We start from the raw sequence: 26,860 nt of genomic DNA, 5'->3' as shown, positions 1-26,860 counted from the left end.
TATATATATATATATATATATATATATATATATATATATATATATATATATATATATATATATATATATATATATATATATATATATATATATATATATATATATATATATATATATATATATATATATATATATATATATATAATTTATATTTATATAGCATAGCTTGCGGCGCCCACGAACATTTTAACAGAAACAAACATTTAGTTTGGCACCGAGGAGCAGTGGTTGCTACGTCCGACTTGCATGCCAAGGGTCGTGGGTTCGATCCCTGCTTCGACCAAAGATTTTGTTGTTTTTTTTTTACATATATTGCAGATATGTTCGGAAGATTCCAAAAAAATGTTCAACATTACATTGTAATAGACTAAATTTTGAACTGTAAAATGTGTCTTATTAAAGACCTAAAGTCAGAAAAGATCAGTGTTTGATATAAACGAAATGGACTGTGTTGTTGTTTCAAAAATAACTTTTTTATTGAAAAAATAAAAATTTTGTAACAAACAAATTTTTTTGGTGATAAAAGTTTAAAATTTTCGAAGCAATTCAAAAAACTCTAACAAAAGAAAAATGTTTTCGGTACACGTTTTCCAAACGTTTTTTTTCTTTGCGTGTATCTACTTGAAATTTTGCACGAACAGTACATTCAAAATTTTAGCAATGTGTGACAAATTTAGTCAAAATCGGCTCAGATTTGGACAAAAGCTCCCATGTTATCATTTTTCGATTTGGGAAAAGTACTCACATTTCCCTTGTACAATCGCGGATTCTAAGTCGAACACTTATAAAACATACTTAAATTTTTCTATTGCCTTTATATATATATCCCATATTTTTTAACAAACTCGGTGTTCCACCCCAAGGTGTTAACGAACTTAAATTTAAGTCTAATAGATTTTCCAGAAGTCTCACAAATTGTATCCAGATCGGGTCAGATTTAAATGTATGTATATGGGCACATAAACCCCAACAAAATTGATGAATTTGAGATGGTATCAAAAATGTAGATCTACAAAGCGGTGCAGGGTATATTATAGTCGGCCCCGCCCGTCTTTAGAATTTCCTTACTTATTTTTACTAATATTGTATTTTATCCCAAGGTGTTAGCCGGTTTAAATTTCAAGTCTTGATTTACAAAATTTACAAAATTTAGATTAATTTTAGAAAATTTTAACTAATATGTATTACATACATCGATGTCACAAAAATAAGTAAACATTTTTTGTACAAGTACAAGAAAATTTAATGGACGTAATTAAACTTTTTCACTTGATAAAGACAATTTTTTAGATTGAAGGAAAAAATTGGAGTTAAAAATTGCAAGAATGTCTTTAGTACCATACGAAGTCCAAGATAGGCGCATTTGTGGCAAAATTTAGAAATTTTAAGAAGTTCTGGACTATTTTGTGGGAAGTACGAATTTAGTATATCTTTTTGCTTCATTTATTTATAATTTTTCCCTTCTTTTTAGTTAATTTAAATAATGTACACAAAAAATATTAAAAATAGCAATCATTCTTATACCACACGCAAAAAAATAATTCTTTCCTCCCAAACGAAATTTTAGACAAACAAAGTTCGTTTCTCATTTGCTTTTCGTTGAAACGAAGTGTATTTGGAAGAAAAGTATATTCTTTTTGTGATAAACGTTTATTCTTTTCCAGGATGTAGTAACAATTTCATAAAGACTAACTCAAAAAAAATTTTTTCTGGCTAATTGCATTTTCCCTCACATCTTTCTCACTTCCACGAAGTTTTTTATTTCTTAGCACCTTTTTCTGTAATACAAGCAATGTAGAAGAAATTATACGATTTTATAAATTTTAAATTTTTTTTACCTTTCGCCTGGACGGAGAATCGAACCGCGGACCATGCAGTTTGTAAGCCAACACACTATCCACTGAGCTATGTAGCCGTTATAGTCATCAATAGACAATTACCCATATAAGTTATATTTATATAGCATAGCTTGCGGCGCCCACGAGCCGATTAAACAAAGTTTATTTAACAGAAAAATACATTTAGTTGGGCACCGTGGTGCAGTGGTTGCTACGTCCGACTTGCATGCCAAGGGTCGTGGGTTCGATCCCTGCTTCGACCAAAGTTTTTTTTTTTTACATATATTCCAGAGATGGTCGAAAGATTCCGAAAAAATGTTCAACATTACATTTACTATATTAAATTTTACTCTGAACTTTAAAATGTGTCTTATTAAAGACCTAAAGTCAGAAAAGAACAGTGTTTGAGATAAACGAAATGGACTGTGTTTTTGGTTCAAAAATAACTTTTTTTATTGAAAAAATAAAAATTTTGTACCAAATGAATTTTTTTGGTGATAAAAGTGTATACTTTTCGAAGCAATTCAAAAAACTCTAACAAAAGAAAAACGTTTTCGGTACACGTTTTCCAAACGTTTTTTTTCTTTGCGTGCATAACAATTCCATGAACTAAAATAGAATTATGTATATTGGCTTTAGTGCCATATAGGGTTCACTTTTGTTTTAGAGTGTATTTAGTTATTTGTATATGGGAATATAAACTTTATATAGCATTCAACAAATTTGAAGGAGTTATGATGTTATCAAACATTTTGATATACAGAGTAGTGAAGAATATAATATAGTCAGCGCTGCCCGACTTTAGACTTTTTCAAAGCAACACTGAAATACGTAACATCTTTTGGGGATATGTCTGAAAACCATTTTTATTTATGAAAATTTTAGATAAGATTGTACTAAATCCATTGAAAATCTAGAGCGACTGTGGATGGAATTAAAATAATCCCATATTATATTGGGTATACAATTTGTTATTCCGTTACAATTTCAATAAGATTATCATCGAAAACTCAAATTTACAAAATTAATCCCATCCAAACTCAAACTATGAACATTTTGCAGCTAAACCAACCCCGTTCTTTGTCTTTGCATATCAAACGATATTGAATGTATCAGTGGCCTATGTCTATGAGCGCCTTTCTCACAATCATCATTATTTAAGACAAGTTAGACAAATGACATATTCACGATTAATACAAATGGCATTTCCTCTATGGCTACCCAAAAAAAATGTCAATGGATTCCATAAGCAGAAGAAGAAGAAACTAAGCGTGTAAACAAAAACACACAAAAAAATAAACAAATAAAAGTAATGACTAAACAAACACTTCCCGTTTTTATAATTATCATCAATGTCATAAATCCTTTATGATGACAATGAGTTTGTCATTTGGCCTGCTGGTTGATTAGACATTGTCGTTGACACTCTGTTTGCTGCTGTCGCCATTCCATACGAGTATAGAAATAGGCAGGCACAGAGACACATGCGACCATCGCTTATGTCAATAGCCATTTGACAGACACATTTTGTAGATGTCAAAATGACAGCTACCAATATTTAATTTTTGTCTCCACAATGACACTTCACAAAAACGACAAAATGAGCAGCAACCTTTTCATATAATGAGAAGACAAAAACATAGTAGTCAAGTCATCAATTCCTGTTGTTGTATTTGTATGAGTATACATAGATACATATTTATCTTGATATGTATTTGTATTGTGTGTTGCTCAGCTGCCTTCTTAAGATTTACTTAGGATGGATTTCTCTTTTCCTAAACTCAACATTTACCGAGCTACTGTTCATTTTCGTTTATGAAAGCATACCCTTTCTTGTGTTTTGAATCTAGAGTGGCACAGTGGTTACATTGTATTAAAAAAAAAATTATGTAAAAGTAAATTATTCTAGGCATCACTATGCAAGAATAAGCGTTTCAAACTTCGTTAACACTAGCCACAAAATTTCGAAATTTAGCACAACAAAACATAAATTTTTCATTTTGGCAAAAAATTGAGATTTGTTTCTTTGTTGTTAAATTTTTTGGTACGACCTTCTTATTCTTTATTTTTGGTTATTTTTAGATTTGTTCTGTTGTATCATTTGCGGATTTAGCAGTTGTTTTTTGTTTATAAGCTGAAAAAACCAGCAAAAAACTGGAAGTTTTTTTCACATACATTTCTATTTAAGAGCATCCAGGGATCCTTAATCAATTAATCATATTAGAAAAGAACATCTCAAGATGTAATTAAAATGTTATAAATTGGTGTCATATTACAATTATATCACAAAAACTTGAATTGACGTTTCGATGCTTCGTTATGGTGACAATAAACCCAGGCTCAACCCCCGGTCCGAGCGAAACAATTTTTAAAATTCCAAACTATTTTTTTGGAAGCTCTGTTTTTGTTGGGCTTTGGAATATTTGTTTGCACTAAATATTTAAAGTTTAATGCCCCGTTCTCATAGAATAAAAAATTAACTAAAACTCAAGAAGAAAAATATTGGCGCCACATCATGACCATTTTAACTGTAAATACAGTAATTAATTCTTACTATTTTTGGGAATCGTACGAAAATCTTCTTTTGATACCATTTTGGTAGTACTCCTTCGGTTTTGCCTCAAAATAGGCCTCAGTTTCGGCGATCACCTCTTCATTGCAGCCAATTTTTTTTTTCCTGCGAGCATCCTTTTGAGGTCTGAGAACAAGAAAAAGTCGCTGGGGGCCAGATCTGGAGAATACGGTGGGTGGGGAAGCAATTCGAAGCCCAATTCATGAATTTTTGCCATCGTTCTCAATGACTTGTGACACGGTGTGTTGTCTTGGTGGAACAACACTTTTTCTTCTTCATATGGGGCCGTTTTGCTGCGATTTCGACCTTCAAACGCTCCAATAACGCCATATAATAGTCATTACTTTGCCAGCGGACTTTTGAGTCTTTACACGCTTCGGAGACGGTTCACCGGTCGCTGTCCATTCAGCCGACTGTCGATTGGACTCAGGAGTGTAGTGATGGAGCCATGTTTCATCCATTGTCACATATCGACGGAAAATTACGATTAGGAGTTAACAGCTGCAAACACCGCTCAGAATCATCAACACGTTGTTGTTTTTGGTTAAATGTGAGCTCGTGCGGCACCCATTTTGCACAGAGCTTCCGCATATCCAAATATTGATGAATGATATGACCAACACGTTCCTTTGATATCTTTAAGGCCTCTGCTATCTCGATCAACATCATTTTACGGTCATTCAAAATCATTTTGTGGATTTTTTTGATGTTTTCGTCGGTAACCACCTCTTTCGGGCGTCACCGTCCTCCGTGCTCATTTCACCACGCTTGAATTTTGCATACCAATCAATTATTGTTGATTTCCCTGGGGCAGAGTCCAGAAACTCATTATCAAGCCAAGTTTTTGCTTCCTCCGTATTTTTCCCCTTCAGAAAACAGTATTTTATCTAAACACGAAATTCCTTTTTTGTCACAATAACAAAAGTTGCTTCACAAAAGACGCTCTATCTCACAAACTAATTGACTTACACACATATCGGTGTTGCAAATGTGCCCAATCCGGCCTTTAGATTTGAATTTCGGAACCTCTTGGAAGAATATTTCAGCCGATCCGATTGAAATTTAGTACGTAATCTCCAGATTTGGTCTCCGGAGATTCTTGGGGGAGTGAATTTTATTTGATTCCTTGAATGAAAAATGGCCCCCTAATTGTCATGTGAAATTTGGTTTATATCGGTTAATAATTATTTGTAGACACCTCAATATACACCGATCAATAATTTAAGAGGCTTATATATAGGCATTTAATTTAGACGGTTTATTTAAATTTGGAAGACAATGTTAAGAAGTTTTATGATACCTTGCCATCGGTAACAATTACATAAATAAAATAGCTTTCTATGTTACAAATAAGTTAATACTTTTTGTCAAATTGGAGAAAATTTATAAACAATAATAAATACCTTTTCATATTTTGAAGGAGAAAATGGGATATAAAATGTCTTTAACTCTGAACAAAATTCAAGACAGGTACAATTTTAGTAAAATTTAGTCATTTGAGAGACTTATGGATTCAATTCAATTCACATATCTCAGTATGAACTATTTTATTGTTTAGTAAAATTGTGCATTATATTTACATCATTAATGTTACCAAAAAATTATTCAAATAAGGAACATTTGCTCACGTTGGGCAAAATGTAACTAAACTCAACTAATCTTCATGAACTAAAACAAAGTTCAGTTGGCATTAGCGTCCTCTTTTTTGAGTGTACCACAACCCAAGTAGTTCGATTGTGGATGTCAACCTTTAGTAGAAGGAAGGCAATATAGGCAATCCCAAGATTTGGGTTGGTCGAACTTTCGGCAGTATATACACGCACGAAAAAGACTGTTTTTCATATGTTTGGGTGTAAAAAATATATGTTTGGAACTCAAAATTGTTAACACAATATTTTTAAGTGCAAGCATACAATGCTTTTAAACTAGCATAGCATGTTTGGGACATATTTGTTAATATGTTATAACATATTATGTTTGGGACATAAAATGTTTGTAAATATAATATGCTTGTATGCAAACATATACCAAATTTGAAACAGACTATAAACATATATGTGTTTAGAAAGAGAGACCTAGAGAGTAAGCTGCAAGTAAAAGAATGAAAGAAACCAATTGGCGCCTTAAAAATATATATACACAAAGAAAATTTAATTAAAATGTTTACTACCATTGTAAGCCTAAGGTGAAACATAATATGTTTGAACAAAAAAAATATTTTGTTTGGACCAATCCTGCAAATACATATGCTTGAAGCTAAGAGTGGGGTATATGTTACAGCAGCGATTTTTTTTGAGGGTGTAATTGTTAATTTGTTCAAATATCTAAAAAAAAAAACCAAGGAATTCCTAATTTGTTGAAATTTACAACAAGTCCAAGGAAATTTTTCGGTATTCCGCGATCTCGCAAACTTTGAAAAAAAAATATCGCTTTCCTCGGAATGGAAGAAGTAAGAAAAAAATCTATTTGCCATCTTTCATATTAAATTGGGAGCCACCGTGGTGCAATGGTTAGCATGCCCGCCTTGCATACCCAAGGTCGTGGGTTCAATTCCTGCTACGACCGAACATCAAAAAGTTTTTCAGCGGTGGATTATCCCACCTCAGTAATGCTGGTGATATTTCTGAGGGTTTCAAAAGTGGTTTCACTGCAATGTGGAACGCCGTTCGGACTCAGCTATAAAAAGGAGGTCCCTTGTCATTGAGCTTAACATGGAATCGGGCAGCACTCAGTGATAAGAGAGAAGTTCACCACTGTGGTATCACAATGGACTGAATAGTCTAAGTGAGCCTGATACATCGGGCTGCCACATAACCTAACCTAACCTAACCTTCATATTAAATTGTGATAAACCACTGTGAATAATTTTGATTAGTATATAAAACATGGCCTTTCAAAGACCGCAATCATGACTCGTTTCAAGAACAGCAGACCAAGAATACTATCCATAAATGACTTGTGTGTTTCTTTCTTTATTTCGTCTTTTTTTGTGGAAAGCCAACAATGAATTGTCATCAAATGAAATACAAATATCTTTGACAGCTTCTGTTTCGGTGGGATATCAGATACACCACTCGGCCGATACAACAATTCAATGAATGAATGCCTGGATGATTTCTGAAGCTTAAATAAACAGACGGTTTGTTTGTTGTCTACCCTTCAAAAAAAAAGAGATGTCTGTGAACTCATTGGTCGCCGTTGTTGTCTGTGTGTATCTTTACAGAAGTATGTTTAATTTATCAAAACAAAAGTCTGACAGACGGACATATGTGGACATTCAATCGTATGGTGTATATCCATATTTATTCAATAATATTTATTTGCCAACTCATCAACGTCATGTTCCATTCGATATGTGGCTACCTATTTGACCATAATGGATTGTCGTTTTTGGGCTGATGTTCAAATAACTAAAAGAATTTGAAACGGGTGATTTTTTTCTTCTTCGGTTTGAAAAACAAAATATTACCGCACCACACTAAAACATTAGGAAAACAAGTAAGGAATATAATATTTTTGGACGGTGGAACATTTTTGTCGCAAAATTGTTGTTTTTTAGGCAAACATATGTATGGTTGCCGAAACCAGATACATAATTTTCGACACATGTGTTCAACGTTCACAGTCCACAAATAACATTTTGCTCTTGAAACATGTTTGGTGGTGATCATATTCCTTCGCCTGGGAGCTATCGTGGTGCAATGGTTAGCATGCCCGCCTTGCATACACAAGGTCGTGGGTTCGATCCCTGCTTCGACCGAACACCAAAAAGTTTTTCAGCGGTGGATTATCCCACCTCAGTAATGCTGGTGACATTTCTGAGGGTTTCAAAGCTTGTCTAAGTGGTTTCACTGCAATGTGGAACGCCGTTCGGACTCGGCTATAAAAAGGAGGTCCCTTGTCATTGAGCTTAACATGGAAGCGGGCAGCACTCAGTGATAAGAGAGAAGTTCACCAATGTGGTATCACAATGGACTGAATAGTCTAAGTGAGCCTGATACATCGGGCTGCCATCTAACCTAACCTAACCAAACATATTCCTTCGCCTGGTTTACCATGCATCACTTTGTAGATCTATATTTTCAATGTCATCTCAAATGTCTCAAATTTGTTCGGTGCTTAGTGCATATATTTAAATGTGGCCTGACCTGAACATAATTTTTTAGACTACCACAAATTGTATAGACTTTAAGGTTTTGTATGGGTCTCAACACAGTCTGGTTATATAGACCTTATAGACTTTAAATTTAAGTCGGCTAATATGAGAATTTTTAAATCTAAATCAAATTTTAAACAACTTTGCAAAAAACATTTTTGATATCGGTCGATAGATATGTAATTGAAATATAGGAATTTGCGTCGTTTTGTCATAATTTAAACATTTGACACAATATACTCTTTTATAATATCTCTTAGCTGTAACACTACTAATTTAGTAGGTTTTGCCATAAGGTATCATAAAGTTCCAACCAAACTTAGCTCTTTCCGTCCCCCTTATATTTTTTTTTACTTTAGTTGGCAAATCTTCATTCTTGCACTAAAACATAATGTTGTTTGTTTCGGTGAGTTAGATCATAAAGTACCTTATGTTGGCCACATTTATGTCATCTTAGTGTGTATTTAGTGTAAGTTTATGGTTTTAATAAAAAACATTTTCTTCTTCTCTATTCCACCGTATGTGTATTACTGTTTTCTTGTGGTGGCCTCGGAATTACATTTTTTTCGTGCCACTTTTGTTTTGCCATTTTCATTTCTTCCATGGTTTATGATCGTTGAATATTGTGCGTGCCCGTGAGTGCGTGTGAGTTTTATGTCTTGCAATTATTATTACCAACATCCTCGTGGTACACAGATTCTTTTTATGGCTTTTTCGATTGTAATATGAATGTCCCTTAAATAACGTGTGGTTGCAAAAGTACTAGGATGCTATTGCCATACCTTTCGGATATACATATGTGGTTAGCTTAGATTCTTCAGTGTGTGTTTTTAGCATAGTCGTCTCGTTTGATACCCTCCACCCAAGAACTTAGTTTTGCCAATCCGGTTATAACAGATCGAAATATTGGTGTAAAGCCTTAAAATAATATATAATACTATGCTGATACGGGAACAATATATAGATGTGAGAAATTTAAAGAAATTCTGTACTACACCCTCAAAAAAATCGCTTCTCTAATATAAGTTCCAAACATATTTTGCAGGAAGCACATATAAAGGGTGATTTGTTAAGAGCTTGATAACTTTTTTTAAAAAAAAAAAACGCATAAAATTTGCAAAATCTCATCGGTTCTTTATTTGAAACGTTAGATTGGTCCATGACATTTACTTTTTGAAGATAATTTCATTTAAATGTTGACCGCGGCTGCGTCTTAGGTGGTCCATTCGGAAAGTCCAATTTTGGGCAACTTTTTCGAGCATTTCGGCCGGAATAGCCCGAATTTCTTCGGAAATGTTGTCTTCCAAAGCTGGAATAGTTGCTGTCTTATTTCTGTAGACTTTAGACTTGACGTAGCCCCACAAAAAATAGTCTAAAGGCGTCAAATCGCATGATCTTGGTGGCCAACTTACCGGTCCATTTCTTGAGATGAATTGTTCTCCGAAGTTTTCCCTCAAAATGGCCATAGAATCGCGAGCTGTGTGGCATGTAGCGCCATCTTGTTGAAACCACATGTCAACCAAGTTCAGTTCTTCCATTTTTGGCAACAAAAAGTTTGTTAGCATCGAACGATAGCGATCGCCATTCACCGTAACGTTGCGTCCAACAGCATCTTTGAAAAAATACGGTCCAATGATTCCACCAGCGTACAAACCACACCAAACAGTGCATTTTTCGGGATGCATGGGCAGTTCTTGAACGGCTTCTGGTTGCTCTTCACTCCAAATGCGGCAATTTTGCTTATTTACGTAGCCATTCAACCAGAAATGAGCCTCATCGCTGAACAAAATTTGTCGATAAAAAAGCGGATTTTCTGCCAACTTTTCTAGGGCCCATTCACTGAAAATTCGACGTTGTGGCAGATCGTAAGTCTATTCATGATGAAATGTCAAAGCATACTGAGCATCTTTCTCTTTGACACCATGTCTGAAATCCCACGTGATCTGTCAAATACTAATGCATGAAAATCCTAACCTCAAAAGAATCACCCTTTATTATTGGATATTGCCGAAACATTATTATGTATGATTTATGTAAACATATTGTATGTTTTGAAGCATTTTGAGCCTAAAAATATTATATGCTTGGAAGAATTTTCTCCTAAAGAAAATTGTGTTAAAAAAAAAAAAAAATATCTAAGCCATGTTACAAATTTCAACCGGATTGGATGAAATTTGCTTCTCTTGGAAACTTCGCAAGCCAAATCTGGGGATCGGTTTATATGGGGGCTATATATAATTATGGACCGATGTGGACCAATTTTTGCACGGTTGTTAGAGACCATATACCAATACCATGTACCAAATTTCAGCCGGATCGGATGAAATTTGCTTCTCTTTGAGGCTCCGTAAGCCAAATCTGAGGATCGGTTTATGTGGGGGCTATATATAATTATGGACCGATGTGGACCAATTTTTGCATGGCTATTAGAGGCCATATACCAACACCATGTACAAAATTTCAACCAGATCGGATGAAATATGCTTCTGTTAGAGGCTCCACAAACCAAATTTGGGGATCGGTTTATATGGGGGCTATATATAATTATTGACCGATGTGGAACAATTTTTGCATGTTTGTTAGAGAACATATACCAACACCATGTACTAAATTTCAGCCGGATCGGAAGAAATTTGCTTCTCTTTGAGGCTCCGCAAGCCAAATCTGGGGATCGGTTTATATGGGGGCTATATATAATTATGGACCGATGTGGACTAATTTTTGCATTGTTGTTAGAGACCATATACCAACACCATGTACCAAATTTCAGCCGGATCGGATGAAATATGCTTCTGTTAGAGGCTCCACAAGCCAAATCTGAGGGTCCGTTTATATGGGGGCTATACGTAAAAGTGAACCGATATGGCCCATTTTCAATACCATCTGACCTACATCAATAACAACTACTTGTGCCAAGTTTCAAGTCGATAGCTTGTTTCGTTCGGAGGTTAGCGTGATTTCAACAGACGGACGGACGGACGGACATGCTTAGATCGACTCAGAATTTCACCACGACCCAGAAATATATACTTTATGGGGTCTTAGAGCAATATTTCGATGTGTTACAAACGGAATGACAAAGTTAATATACCCCCATCCTATGGTGGAGGGTATAAAAATTGTGGCCATAATGCCAAAATGATAAACAAAACACATGTCCATACCAGGGCTGCCAATTTTGCAGATTTATCGGCATTTTGACGATTTGTTACTCACAAAATGGACAATTCCGATTTTTTCCGATTTTAACGATATTAACAATGTTCTTTAGACACATAGTTTAGGGAGTTAAAGCTTTTACATTTTGAAGAAATTTTTGAAAATATTAAAATAAATTTTAAAAATTTTGGAAAAAAAATTGAGTTTTGTCAACAAATAAATAATCATGATTCCTCCAAACTCCAAAGCAAAGTATACATTTTTAAGCAAAAAACTAAAATAAGATGATAGCTGCAGAATATTCGTTTCAAAACATAACCTAAAATGAAATAACTCAAGTTGTTTTAATACCAAAATTGATAATGATTTACTCAGAATGTGCAATTGAAACTTTTACTAATTATGATAAAATTCTAGTACAGTATAAAAAACAAGTATATACGGCCGTAAGTTCGGCCAGGCCGAAGCTTATGTACCCTCCATCATGGATTGCGTAGAAACTTCTTCTAAACATTGCCATCCACAATCGAATTACTTAAGTTGCGGTAACGCTTGCCGATGGCAAGGTATCTTAAAACCTCCTAACACCATCTTCTAAATTGTATGTCCATACGTGGTATATATTAAATCAAAAAAGATCGATCCAATACGTATATAATTCAGTTTGACAAAGTAGACATAAAATATTGACAAAATTTTCTACAGAAAAAAAATATTTAAAAATTTTCTATGGAAATAAAATTTTCTATGGAAATAAAATTTTCACAAAATTTTCTATAGAAATAAAAATTTTGACAAAATTTTCTATAGAAAGAAAATTTTGACAAAAATTTCTACAGAAATAAAATTTTAACAAAATTTTCTATAGAAATAAACTTTTGACAAAATTTTCTATAGAAATAAAATCTTGGTCGATTATTTTTGGCTCGAGTGGCAACTATGATTATGAACCGAATAAAATTTGAACAAAATTTTCTATAGAAATACAGTTTTGACAAAATTTTCTATAGAAATAAAATTTTGACAAAATTTTCTATAGAAATAAAATTTTGACAAAATTTTCTATAGAAATAAAATTTTGACAATGATGACAATTTTATTATGAACCGAATAAAATTTTAACAAAATTTTCTCTAGCAATAAAATTTTGACAACATTTTCTATAGAAATAAAATTTTGGTAGATTATTTTTGGATCTAGTGGCAACCATGATTATGAACCGATATGGACCAATTTTTGTGTGATTGGACCAATTTTGGTATGGTTGTTAGCGACCATATACTAACACCACGTTCCTACTTTGAACCGGAACGGATGAATTTTGCTCCTCCAAGAGGCTCCGGAGGTCAAATCTGGAGAACGTTTTATGGACCGATATGGACCATGTTCCAAATTACAACCGGATTGGATGAAATTTGCTTCTCTTGGAGACTTCGCAAGCCAAATCGGGGGATCGGTTTATATGGGGGCTATATATAATTATGAACCGATGTGGACCAATTTTTGCACGGTTGTTAGAGACCATATACCAATATTATGTACAAAATTTCAGGCGGATCGGATAAAATTTGCTTCTCTTTGAGGCTCCGCAACCCAAATCTGGGGATCGGTTTATATGGGCGCTATAGATAATTATGAACCGATGTGGACCAATTTTTGCACGGTTGTTAGAGACCATATACTAACATCATGTACCAAATTTCAGCCGGATCGGATGCAATTTGCTTCTCTTTGAGGACTCGCAAGCCAAATCTGGAGATCGGTTTATATGGGGTCTATATATAATTATGGACCGCTGTGGACCAATTTTTGCATGGTTGTTAGAGACCATATACCAACACCATGTACCAAATTTCAGCCGGATCGGATGAAATATGCTTCTCTTAGAGGCTCCACTAGCCAAATCTGGGGATCGGTTTATATGGGGGCTATATATAATTATGAACCGATGTGGACCAATTTTTGCACGGTTGTTAGAGACCATATACCAACATCATGTACCAAATTTCAGCCGGATCGGATGCAATTTGCTTCTCTTTGAGGCCTCGCAAGCCAAATCTGGGGATCGGTTTATATGGGGGCTATATATAATTATGGACCGATGGGAACCAATTTTTGCATGGTTATTAGAGACCATATACCAACACCATGTACCAAATTTCAGCCGGATCGGATGAAATTTGCTTCTCTTTCAGGCTTCGCAAGCCAAATCGGGGGATCGGTTTATATGGGGGCTATATATAATTATGGACCGATGTGAACCAATTTTTGTGTGGTTGTTAGAGACCATATACCAACATCATATACCAAATTTCAGCCGGATCGGATGAAATTTTCTTCTCTTTGAGGCTTCAAAAGCCAAATCTGGGGATCGGTTTATACGGGGGCTATATATATTTATGAACCGATGTGGACCAATTTTTGCATGGTTTTTAGAGACCATATACCAACACCATGTACCAAACTTCAGCCGGATCGGATGAAATTTGCTTCTCTTTTAGGCTCCGCAAGCCAAATCTGGGGATCGGTTTATATGGGGGCTATATATATTTATGAACCGATGTGGACCAGTTTTTGCATGGTTGTTAGAGACCATATACCAACACCATGTACCAAATTTCAGCCGGATCGGATTAAATATGCGTTTGTTAGAGGCTCCACAAGCCAAATCTGAGGGTCCCTTTATATGGGGGCTATACGTAAAAGTGGACCGATATGGCCCATTTTCAATACCATCCGACCTACATCGATAACAACTACTTGTGCCAAGTTTCAAGTCGATAGCTTGTTTCGTTCGGAAGTTAGCGTGATTTCAACAGACGGACGGACGGACGGACATGCTTAGATCGACTCAGAATTTCACCACGACCCAGAATATATATACTTTATGGGGTCTTAGAGCAATATTTCGATGTGTTACAAACGGAATGACAAAGTTAATATCCTATGATGGAGGGTATAATAACCACATATAGACATATCTATCAAAAACACCATAAAAAATTACCTGTTTTGGAGAACACGGCACTTTTTCTTTAGTTTCAAAACATTTAATTTTTAAATAAAAATGTTACTCAATTAATAAAAATGTTTAGAAAAATAGATTTTTTATACAAATATTAAGAAATATTTTTGTTTAACCAGAAAATGATTTTTATGGTAATGGTATTTGTTTACAAAACTGATTTCTTTATATATTTTTTTATTGAAATGCATAGTTGTGTACATTAATTTTCTGTTTTGTATATGAAATAAAAACTTTTGTGTTGTGTTTACCCAAAAAATATGTTTAATTTTAATATAATTTATATTGCCTATTCTTTGACGATTTTTAAATGTAAGTGCCGATTATGAGTACTCGATGAAAGGAGAAATGTAATTTCTGGAGTTTGCTAGATTGGTTGCGGATCGTTTTTTATGAGCCTTTACATTTTTCCCAAAATTCGAGCATTTGTTGCTCGAGAAATGCTGTGATTTTTTTGCAAAGTTGTAGCACTTTACTCGACCAAGAAGTTTTTATTTACAAATAATCAATTTGATTTAGGTACACCCTCAAAAAAATCGCTTCTGTAACATATACCCCAAACACATTTTGCTTCAAGCATATATTTTTTCACGATTGGTCCAAACTAAATATTGTTCGTATTGTTCAAACATATTATGTTTCACCTTAGGCATACACTGGTAGTATACTCTCTAAGTCTCTCTTTCTAAACACATATATGTTTATAGGCTATTTCTAAATAAATATATGTTTACATCTAAGCATATTACATTCACCAACATTTTATGTCCCAAACATAATATGTTCTAACATATTAACATATATCCCAAACATGTTATGCTAGTTTATGAACATTATATGCTTGCACTTAAAAATATTGTATTAAAAACTTTGAATTCCAAACATATTATTTTTAAATACAAACATATGAAAAACAGGCTTTTTCGTCCGTGTAGAGAATAGAAATATTTTTACACTACACAGTTTTTTTTTACCAACATTACTTTCAGATCTGGTAAATATTCTTTATCTCTAAATTTGACTGCAGATTACTCAGAAGTACTAAAAATTTTCCTAAAAACATATTTTTATGATCTTTTAAATGAAATAAACTTAATTTTATAGAATTCATACATTCATTCAGAATTTTTTTGTGGTTGTATCTTAAAGGTTATAGTGCGCATTTAAGGGTTAAAGCCACGTTGATATTGGTCAAACTAAATTTTCTTTAATGTGAAGATACCCAGTCATATCAGAGATATGTGTCTTCAAAAGCTAAGCGTGATTCGTATTCGTATTTGAAGGACTTGAAGTCTTTATCCCCACGACAAAATGTTGTTCAGTGTTGTTTGCCTCTTTTCGTCAAGAAATCTTTCTCGAACCATAATAATATCATGAACTAAAACATACTTAAGTTGGCTTTGGAGCCCTTGAGGGTTCACTTTTATTGAATGTAGCCGCAATGAAGTATGTTTCCTAATTAAAAACAAGTATATAAGGCCGCAAGTTCGGCGAGGCCGAATCTTATGTACCCACCACCATGGATTGCGTAGAAACTTCTACGAAAGACTATCATCCACAATCGAATTACTTGGGTTGTGGTATCTTAAAACTTCTTAACATCGTTTTCTAAATTGTGATTTAGTCCATACATGGTATATATTAGACAAAAAAGTTATGTATAGTTAAGTCTACAAATAATTACGAATCGATATGGAATTTTTGTACGTAGAGAGCCAGAATTGAAATATGGGGGTCGCTTATATGGGGGCTATATACAATTATGAACTTGATATGGACCAATTTTTGTGTGATTGGGGATCGATTTATCTGAGGGCCATATATAACTATAGACCGATATGGACCTAGTTAGGCATGGTTGTTAACGACTATATACTAGCACAATGTACCAAATTTCAACTCACTCGGATGAAATTTGCTCCTCCAAGAGGTTCCAAAACCAAATCTCGGGATCGGTTTATATGGGGCTATGCACGATTATGGACTGATATGGACCACTTTTGGCATGGTTGTTAAATATCATATACTACCACCACGTACCAAATTTCAAGCAGATCGGATGAATTTTGCTTCTCCAAAAGGCACCGGAGGTCAAATCTGGGGATCGGTTTATAGGGAGCTATATATAATTATGGACTGATAGGAACCAATGCCTGCATGGTTGTTGGATACCACATACCAACATCACGTACCAAATTTCAACTGAATCAGATGAATTTTGGTCTTCCAAGGGGTTCCGGAGGTCAAATCTGGTGATCGGTTTATATGGGGACTATATAATTATGATGTGGACCAATTTTTGCATGGTTGTTAGAGACCATATACTAACATACCAAATTTCAGCCGGATCGGATGAAATTTGCTTCTCTTAGAGGCCTCGCAAGCCAAATCGGAGGATCGGTTTATATGGGGGCTATATATAATTATGGACCGATGTGGACCAATTTTTGCATGGTTGTTAGAGACCATATACTAACACCATGTACCAAATTTCAGCCGGATCGGATGAAATTTGCTTCTCTTAGAGGACTCGCAAGCCAAATCGGGGGATCGGTTTATATGGGGGCTATATATAATTATAGACCGATGTGGACCAATTTTTGCATGGTTGTTCGAGACCATATACTAACACCATGTACAAAATTTCAGCCGGATCGGATGAAATTTGCTTCTCTTAGAGGTTTCGCAAGCCAAATCGGGGGATCGGTTTATGTGGGGGCTATATATAATTATGGACCGATGTGGACCAATTTTTGCATGGTTGTTAGAGACCATATACTGACACCATGTACGAAATTTCAGCCGGATCGGATGAAATTTGCTTCTCTTAGGGGCCTCGCAAACCAAATCGGGGATCGGTTTATATGGGGGCTATATATAATTATGGACCGATGTGGACCAAGTTTTGCATGGTTGTTAGAGACCATATACTAACACCATGTACCAAAATTCAGCCGGATCGGATGAAATTTGCTTCTCGTAGAGGCCTCGCAAGCCAAATTTTTGGGTCCGTTTATATGGGGGCTGTACGTAAAAGTGGACCGATATGGCCCATTTGCAATACCATCCGACCTACATCAATAACAACTACTTGTGCCAAGTTTCAAGTCGATAGCTTGTTTCGTTCGGAAGTTAGCGTGATTTCAACAGACGGACGGACGGACGGACATGCTCAGATCGACTCAGAATTTCACCACGACCCAGAATATATATACTTTATGGGGTCTTAGAGCAATATTTCGATGTGTTACAAACGGAATGACAAAGTTAATATACCCCCCATCCTATGGTGGCGGGTATAAAAAACCCCAGCCAACTACATTCAAATCGATGATTTTAGTTTGGCAAAGGAAAAGAGATATGCTTGCACATTTGTTTAGGTAGTAGCCGACTATCAAGCCTTTTTTCGGAAGGTTCAAGTGTAGTTCACTTTGGGTTGAGTGAATTACCCGAATTTATTCTGATAATTGGTTGATAGTTTTGCTGCAAGTAGAGGATGCTGATGAGGAATGTGGTAATTCCGAAGTGCTTTGCCCAAATAAATTTGACAAGCATACTTTTCCTCTGTTGGTTAAGCTACACTTGTAGTTTAGTAAATGTATGGCTTTAAGCTGAGATCAAAAACAACAATAAAAAACTTTTTCTTAACGATGAAATATCCTCAAAATAAATCTATGTTTGAAACATTTTATGATTCATAACTAATTTAATTTAAACATAATTTATTTAAATTAAATTTGCTTTACTTCAAAGACGTTCGATTTTAAAGGAGGAATTCATATTTCAAGGATAAGTATCTATGAAAAAATAAAGATGGTGCAGTTTCTTTTATTTCATTTTTATATTCATAGAGAAAAAGTCGTTGATCTTTAAAGAAAAACATTTTTATAATAAATTTTGTAAATACTTTTTTTCATTTTCATAAAATTTTTGCAAAAATGTAATTTTTTGAGGAACTTTACTTTTACCCTCTAATGCCCAATTCCGCCTTTAGGCGGGCTTCGATAAATCATGAAGCTTTTAGTAAAATACACCTTAAGACAACAAAATTGGGTAAAATAAAAAGAAAACTTAGTTTAAACTGTTCAAGAGGCTTGGCAGCATATACTGAATTTTACCGTATAAACTTTTCTTATTTAGTTTTCTTGCTTTTGTGTCTTTAACACTGAATATTTAATCAGCTGGCAAAAAAATTGAGGCATTAGAGGGTTAAGTTAGGGATTTTTGGTATATATTTCTCATAATTTTTTGTAGTTTTTTTTTAGGAATTTTAATTCAAATTGGAGAAAGCTTCCTAATGTGTAACACAATGAAACATCGCACTCAGTCCCCCTAAAGTACATACAGATTTATTCTTGATATGATTAAATTCACAGTTGGTCTAGCCACGTCCATCCATCCGAAGGAAACCAGATATGAGCGTGTATTCCATATGGGACATTTTGGTATAGTCATATAAAACGGCCTTCAGATTTCATTCCTTTGGCCTCTTGGGGACTTAATTTTCATCAGTTTTTATTGAAATTCGGTATGCAATGTTGGTATTCGTTGTCAGTACCAAACATAAGAAATTGTCAAACCTCATGTAATGTCTGGAATTTTATGAATCTCAATTAAACGAAATTGTCCTAATTATTTTCTTTGGACAACAAACCTAACCTTACATAACAGAATACAACTATCAGTTTAATCATATAAGTATTACTGCATAAATTAGCCAAGCTGTATGTAGACGAGACTAAAAAAATACTCGGGATAAAGCCCGGAAAGAATGTCGTTTCACTTAATCCACTTTTAATAACTTCCCATAATTCTGAAGTGAAGGTCCAAGTGTCATAATGAAATCCTTATAACATAATAAACAACAAAATTTTCTAAAAAGGTCCAGATACATACAAATACCGACATTCACATATACACACATATTCATATACATGCTCGTAAATATACCCAGACCATATACTTTCTACGTTGACCCATAACTATCTAGGATCAGAATGTACCAACCAATGTATGGACAAAAGAGCTTCCACCTACCACAATGGGCAATGACAATATGGAGCAATAATAAATGGCCAAATGGTGTATGGCCCAGAGAGCAACAAAAGAGGAGAATAATTCACACTTTTATCGCATTTATCTTAAATGATGACTGTTAAGTAGCCATGAAGTATTTAGGAAATAAATGATGTTCATATGTGCGTAGATGTATAGACGCATATACATTCATGTGAGTTAGATCCTTAATTTCTATACTCGTGGGTCAAATGAACACGTACTGTGGTTAAATTGCACAGTGGTTGTTATAAATTTTTATTCAATATAATTTATACTAGCATCCCAAAAATTGACTTGGAAGGAATCTATTTAAAATGAGGTTACAGAACCCGTTCCTTCCACAGATTTTTGTTATTTCCATCAATAATGGTAATACTTTTTGTCATCTACACTGCGTAATAGACCGATAGTAAGAGATTTTTGTCCATTTTACAGCCACAACTAAGGTCAACATGCCTTTAATAATTCTGAAAAATTCTTCACTTTATGCTACTTCAAATTATTTTTCCATTTTGACTACAAAAAAGCGTTCACAAATAGGAGATTTTTGTCATTACTTTAAGTGCGCGTTTAACTTGAAACATCTCATAATTTCAACTTGTAGTCGGGCCTTAATTTTAAAATGTACACTGAAAAAAACAGTGAACCAACCTGGAAGAAAAATTTTGGTCAATTTTAGAACATTTACAGCCATTTTCATGTATCTTCGTTAGACTTTAACTCCCAGTTAGCAGAAAGTAAAATCGAAATATCTTCTCCCCGGTTAACTTTAACTGAAAAATTTTTAGCAGTTAAGTTCCTAACTGGCATATGAAATATATAGACAAGATGACAGACATGTCCATAGTACGGTTTAAAAGTTCGTTAGCTAACGTAACACTAACGGAGCTTCCTGAAAATGAGGGTTAGATTGTTTTTAGAAAATTTTAACGAAACAGTATTGCAAACGCTGACATGAACTATTTTGTGAGTTATAAGAAATAATTAAATCATTTGTGTATAAGTTTTTCACGTTTTTTGTCCATTTAACCAACGTACGCAAAAATTACTAGAGTAAAGGAAACTATCTCAAGAGATAATAATTCCATGAACTAAAATAAAGTTAAATTGGCTTTAGTGAAATAGAGGGTTCAAATTTTTTTGAGTGTAAGTTGTCGTTAACACGTTTTTAACAGACTTTGATAGCACATGATGAAGAAGGCCGAAAAATCGACAAAATATTTGAAACCGGCGTTTTTCAGCGTGAGAACATAACCGAAAGCTTTTAACATTTTTGCGAATTTCCCATACTCGCCTCAACCTATCCTTCTGTCGTATTTTCTTGTTTACCATACCTGACCCTCAGAAAAAATTGTGTAACATTTTTATAGTCGATTTAACTTTATTTAAATTCATGAACATTTGTTGATTTCATTTAAATTTTGTCAAATGTGGGAACATTTTCTTTATTTTAATTAAATTTGTTTGCTTTAATGATGTGAACTAAAATTAAGAGAGAAAAGGTTGAGTAGAAAGGAAGTATACAAATTTTCTAAAGGTGAGAATAGTTCATATTTTCGTAAAATTGTTGAAGTTTACTTAAATTTCGTTCATAAGTTTCCTTAAATTGTGTCTATCTTGAACTTTATATAATAGTAGTATGTTCCTTTATTCGGAATTGCACAATTTTTAACATATTTGGCGATATTTGCTTAGTCCTAAAACATACAAATTTAAATTTTGGCACATAGTTCTCTTTGATTAGAAGTTCGAGTATAAATTGAAGTCCGATAGTATCTATTTTTTTTAAATCTATTTTTGCAATTCCAAATATCGGCACATGGAAGATAGTGCTAAGGGCATTTTTACAATTTATTCCTGAAATTTTCTTAAACAACAGAAACAAATTTATTATTAATTATTTTCTTCGATTTGTTTAAAATTATTTTCTTAGATTTGATTAAAAATATATAGTTATTTGTGTCATGTAGTAAAATATTTTAGTTAACATTTTCTAAAATAAACCTACATTTTCTTTCATGGTGGGTTCACTTTTTTCTGGATGCACGTTCTTTCAGTTTAGCCACTCAAATGACGAATGATCCTTTACCAGCTATCGCCTTGTGGGGAATTATGTATATCCATGTAATGGGGAAAAGTATCTAAGATTTCGTTAAGTTGATCCTTCGGCCGTATGCTCACATATTCCGGAATTTGTACATCTTATAATAGTATTGAATTGTGAATCCATTTGAAGTTTTATTACCACTGTTTTAGAGCAATTCCATATATATCACTATAGCATTTAAGGATATATTTAATGTAGCACATACCCACAAATATACAAACATTTGGTATTATGATCATAAATTCCATGTGGCACACATGCACACGTTTTCTTTGGTCATTACGCACGCCTATGAAAGGCCATTGGACTGACTGACCAGCCTGTTAAAATTAGATTGTCCTTCCCCATATCAAAGTTTTTGGACAATGATACTCTCTAGCAAAATCGCAATACAATGAAACTTAACAAAACGATGACAATGACCAACACAAAATTTATGGCATTAATGAAAAAAGCAAAAAAAAAAAAAAACAATACCAAGAAATTGGCCATAAGTAACATAAAACGTAATAAACAAGGTTCAAAGCAATGAGGCAGAAACAAAGGAACAACAGATATGAAAGCGTGTCATTAATGTATCCTTACGGGGACACAAGGAATATCTCTCACAAAAATGCCATTGATAACACTTGCCACACACTCATGTGCATGTTTATCTCAGGATGTGGCGTTTTCCAACACTCACTTCCGTTTCCTATTGTGGCATGTCATATGTAACCTTTGGGACAACAAACGGACTTGGAGATCATTAAATAAACGTATGTTATCCCATACCTTAAGGGGCGGAAACTTTTCACAAAATTATGTTTTGTATGTAATATGGGTTTTGACTAAGCACTACTATTTGGTTAGCCATCAGCTATTGTTCGGGCGATATTCTTGAATCTCTGTTTTCTTCTGCTTTCGCACAAATCATTTGATGCTTTTATATTCATTTTGCACAGACTGCCATAATTGCTCTTTTGTAGTAAACTGTTGTAAGACGTGTCCGAAAGTTTTCAGAAGAGGAGAAAAATCCCATCTTGTTTGTTTTTCCAATATTAGTCAGGGTATTCAATTTTATATGTGGGAGTAATCTTGTGTGTGTTAGAAAAACGTGATTGGCGGTTAGCATAAAACCTCAATATGAAAACAACTTGCAAGGAAATAAAGAAATACAAAAATGTCTATTTTTTCTTACAATCCGACATAAAAATGCACGTTTTACGGAGTGAATTTTTAATACAAAATCTTTATGTGACATTTAATTTTTATAAATCAATATAGAATATTTGGAACACATGTGTTAATATGGTTAAATTTATAAAATATTTTTTTTAGGGTATCCAAATAAGCAGTTTTCTTAAAAAGACGGGTTTCGGTTTATCGGAAATTCCATTTTTTACGCGATTTTAGGTATATTTCTATTAGGGCTGTCATTCGGGATCGATTTTTAAAAATCCCGGGATTTTTAAAAATCGATTCGCGATTTCAAAATATAGAATCCCGGGATTTTCCGAATTTTTTTCGGGATCCCAATTTGGGAATTTTTAAAATATTTTAAGTAATAACAATCTACAGCGCCTAAAATAGTTATGAATTAAATCAATTTAGTTTAATTCAATTTTATTAACAAAAGAACATAAGAGAAAATTAGTCCAACTCAACAAATGAACAAAAGAAAAACAAAACATTATGACAAAATAAATTAAAACCCGATTTCATATCAACTTCTTACTCAGCAAAATATTTTAAGGATTTGGCTTAGATTAGGTATATTTTCGTACACATGTGTTAATCCTTTTGTAGTTCATTGTTTTAATTAACTTATTGAAAATATCAAGGCATCCAAATTTTTGTTATATAAACCCGATCTTGTCATATTGTCGATGGACCTTTAAGCATTGCCTTTTATTTTAGTTGGCACGAATTCCATTTCACATAAGCTCATTGTTCAAAGGAGGACCGTATCGTATCGATTTTTGATAAAATTGTGTTTTTTATAGTAAACCTCATGTACAATAAATTCTTACTCAAGGTGTACCATAAATGTTTATTAACTCAATATGTCGAGTATGAAATCTAGGGGCCGTTTGCATTGAATGAAGATTCCATTTTATTAATAAATAATGCTAAAAAGTTACAAATTTAACAAATTGCAATCAGTTTTTGGGATCCCGGGATTGAAAATTAAAAATCCCGGGATTCGGAATTAATCCCGTCACGAAAATCCCGGGATTTCGGGACGGGATTTATCCTGGGTGACAGCCCTAATTTGTACCCTAAACCACATAGTGGTCAGGGTATAATAGCTTTGATCTTCCAAAAATGTGCTCACCAGCATCACATTCTAAGTCTATCTAGCCATTGGTATTCGTTTGTCCATGTAAATGTTGTTTGCAGGATTGAAAAATATCGGATCAAATTACCTTGATCCGCCCGATTTCGACAGTCGTAAAAATTAACACAATTTAGTTCCCGTTAGTGCCCTTTAAGTCTGCAAAAGTCCATTGAAATCGATTCTAATTTAGATATAGCCGATTTTAGTCAAATTTAGCAGGAGGTAACCTTCTTTAATACCAACCAAACCTGCATAATATCATCAACATTGGTTCAGATTTAGATATAGCTCCCATATATATGTATGGTGGTGGTTTAGAGTATGATATAGTCGAATAATTCCGTGATAATTCCGTACTTTCTCTGTGATAGTCTTTTAAAATTTTAGACATACGAAATTCCCCTTTCATATAAAGTATTCTCTTTAAGAGCAATTAAACCCGAGTTTGTGACAAACAATTCAACGGTTGTTTTTAAACCTTTTTATGTGTTTTTAAAGAAATCTTCGCTGGTCTAAAGTCGATCCATAATTATATACAGCTTCATTATAAACCATTTCCCAGATTTAACTTCCATTGCATCATGAAGAAAAAATTTCACTCGATCTGCTTGAAATTTGGACATGTAACTACCGTGCGAAAATAGGTTCGTGTCGGTTCATAATTATTAATATACTCCTCTAAAGGAGTTAAGTGACCAATAGGTATTTGATCTGCCTATTGAATCCAACATAGCCGGCCTGGCAAAAAAAATAATTTTCTCCCAAAAGAAATTTTAGACAAACAAATATCGTTTCCAATATGAAATTTGTTTGGCAAATATTACATACTTTTTGAAGTAAACTTCGATTCTTTTACACACTGAAACAATAGAGGCCGAAGATTTCATGTCTTTAAAATACGAAATAGCATAGAAGACGCATTTCTCTAATATAATTTTTTTTCTTTGTCCAAAAGAAATCTTTGTCCAAATAAAATCATTTTGCCCTTTTAATTAAGTGGTACGACCGTCATTTGTGGTTGAATTTAGAATGCCCACACTGTTAGAAAAATATGTTTTTCATATGTTCCGATATAAACAAAATGTGTTTCGGGCATAATTTTTCAACACAATATATTTAAGTACAAACATGTAATGTTCCTAAACTAACACTAAATCTTTGGGACACTTATGTTAATATTTTACACTGAAAAAGGGAGCCACCGTGGTGCAATGGTTAGCATGCCCGCCTTGCATACACAAGGTCGTGGGTTCGATTCCTGCTTCGACCGAACACCAAAAAGTTTTTCAGCGGTGGATTATCCCACCTCAGTAATGTTGGTGACATTTCTGAGGGTTTCAAAACTTCTCTAAGTGGTTTCACTGCAATGTGGAACGCCGTTCGGACTCGGCTATAAAAAGGAGGTCCCTTGTCATTGAGCTTAACATGGAATCGGGCAGCACTCAGTGATAAGAGAGAAGTTCACCAATGTGGTATCACAATGGACTGAATAGTCTAAGTGAGCCTGATACATCGGGCTGCCACCTAACCTAACCTAAGCTAACCTACACTGAAAAAAATATTGTCCTGAGGTCAAAGATTTCGTGTCTTTAAAATACGAATGCAAATTTTGCTTAGCATAGAAGACGCATTTCTCTAATATAAAGTTTTTTTCCTTGTCCAAAAGTCGATAAACTTTTCAATGAAGTCGTATTGTCCTTATAATTAAGTGATTTCACTTAAAAATGTGTAGCATAACATGAAAGAAAAAATGTTTGGGCTAAGGTCAACTTGACTTTAATAATTCAGAAATATTCTTTAAATTTAATGAAATTGTCTTTAAATTAGTTATCTTTTTATATAGGACATGTTTTTCAACACTTTATTTTAAAGACTTTTTTTACTTGAAACATAGCATAAATTCTACTGGAAGTCGAGTCTTAATTTGGAAAATAAAGTTGTCGTTAACTCGTTTTTAAAGGACTTTGATAGCATATGAAGAAAAAAAGATGAGAAAACGAAAAATTAAAATTTGCTTCCTAGAAGCAAGTACACAAAACCCAAATTTAAAAGAGAATTGTGTCTTAAAAGTATCCTTACTTGTATTCTCCGCTTCTTTGGCTCGGAATCAATACCAAATTTTTTAAAGTAAAGACAAAATCTTTGGAACTGGGCATGCTTTTTTTTCAGTGTAGAATATATTATGTTTGGGTCATGAATGTTTCATAAAAATAATATGAGTGAATTTAAACATATGTATATGAATTTACAAATTAAGGGTAAACATATATATGTTGCAATATTTTATTCAGAGAGAGAGAGAGAGAGGATAGGGAAAGCAATAGAGATGGAAACCGGGACGTTTGACGAAAGATATCAACATAACACAGCGAGAGAATCAAAAGAGAGCAATTTCTGTGAAACCGCTTGTATGTTGTTTCGGAAAACTGTTTTATGAAAAGGCCGAAAATTTTATATGCTTAACGCCAATTTTCATGAAACTCAGTTAGTGCTGCGTTAACTAACGAACTTTTATCATGGGAATAGCTGCCATCTTGCCTATAAATTCCATATGCCAGTTAGGAACTTAACTGCCGAAAATTATTCAGTTAAAGTTAACCGGAGAGAAGATATTTGGTATTTACT

Source organism: Haematobia irritans, chromosome 2 (genome assembly GCF_050003625.1).
Source record: "Haematobia irritans isolate KBUSLIRL chromosome 2, ASM5000362v1, whole genome shotgun sequence".
In the NCBI taxonomy this organism is placed as follows: domain Eukaryota; kingdom Metazoa; phylum Arthropoda; class Insecta; order Diptera; family Muscidae; genus Haematobia; species Haematobia irritans.
This window is presented reverse-complemented; position numbering follows the sequence as displayed.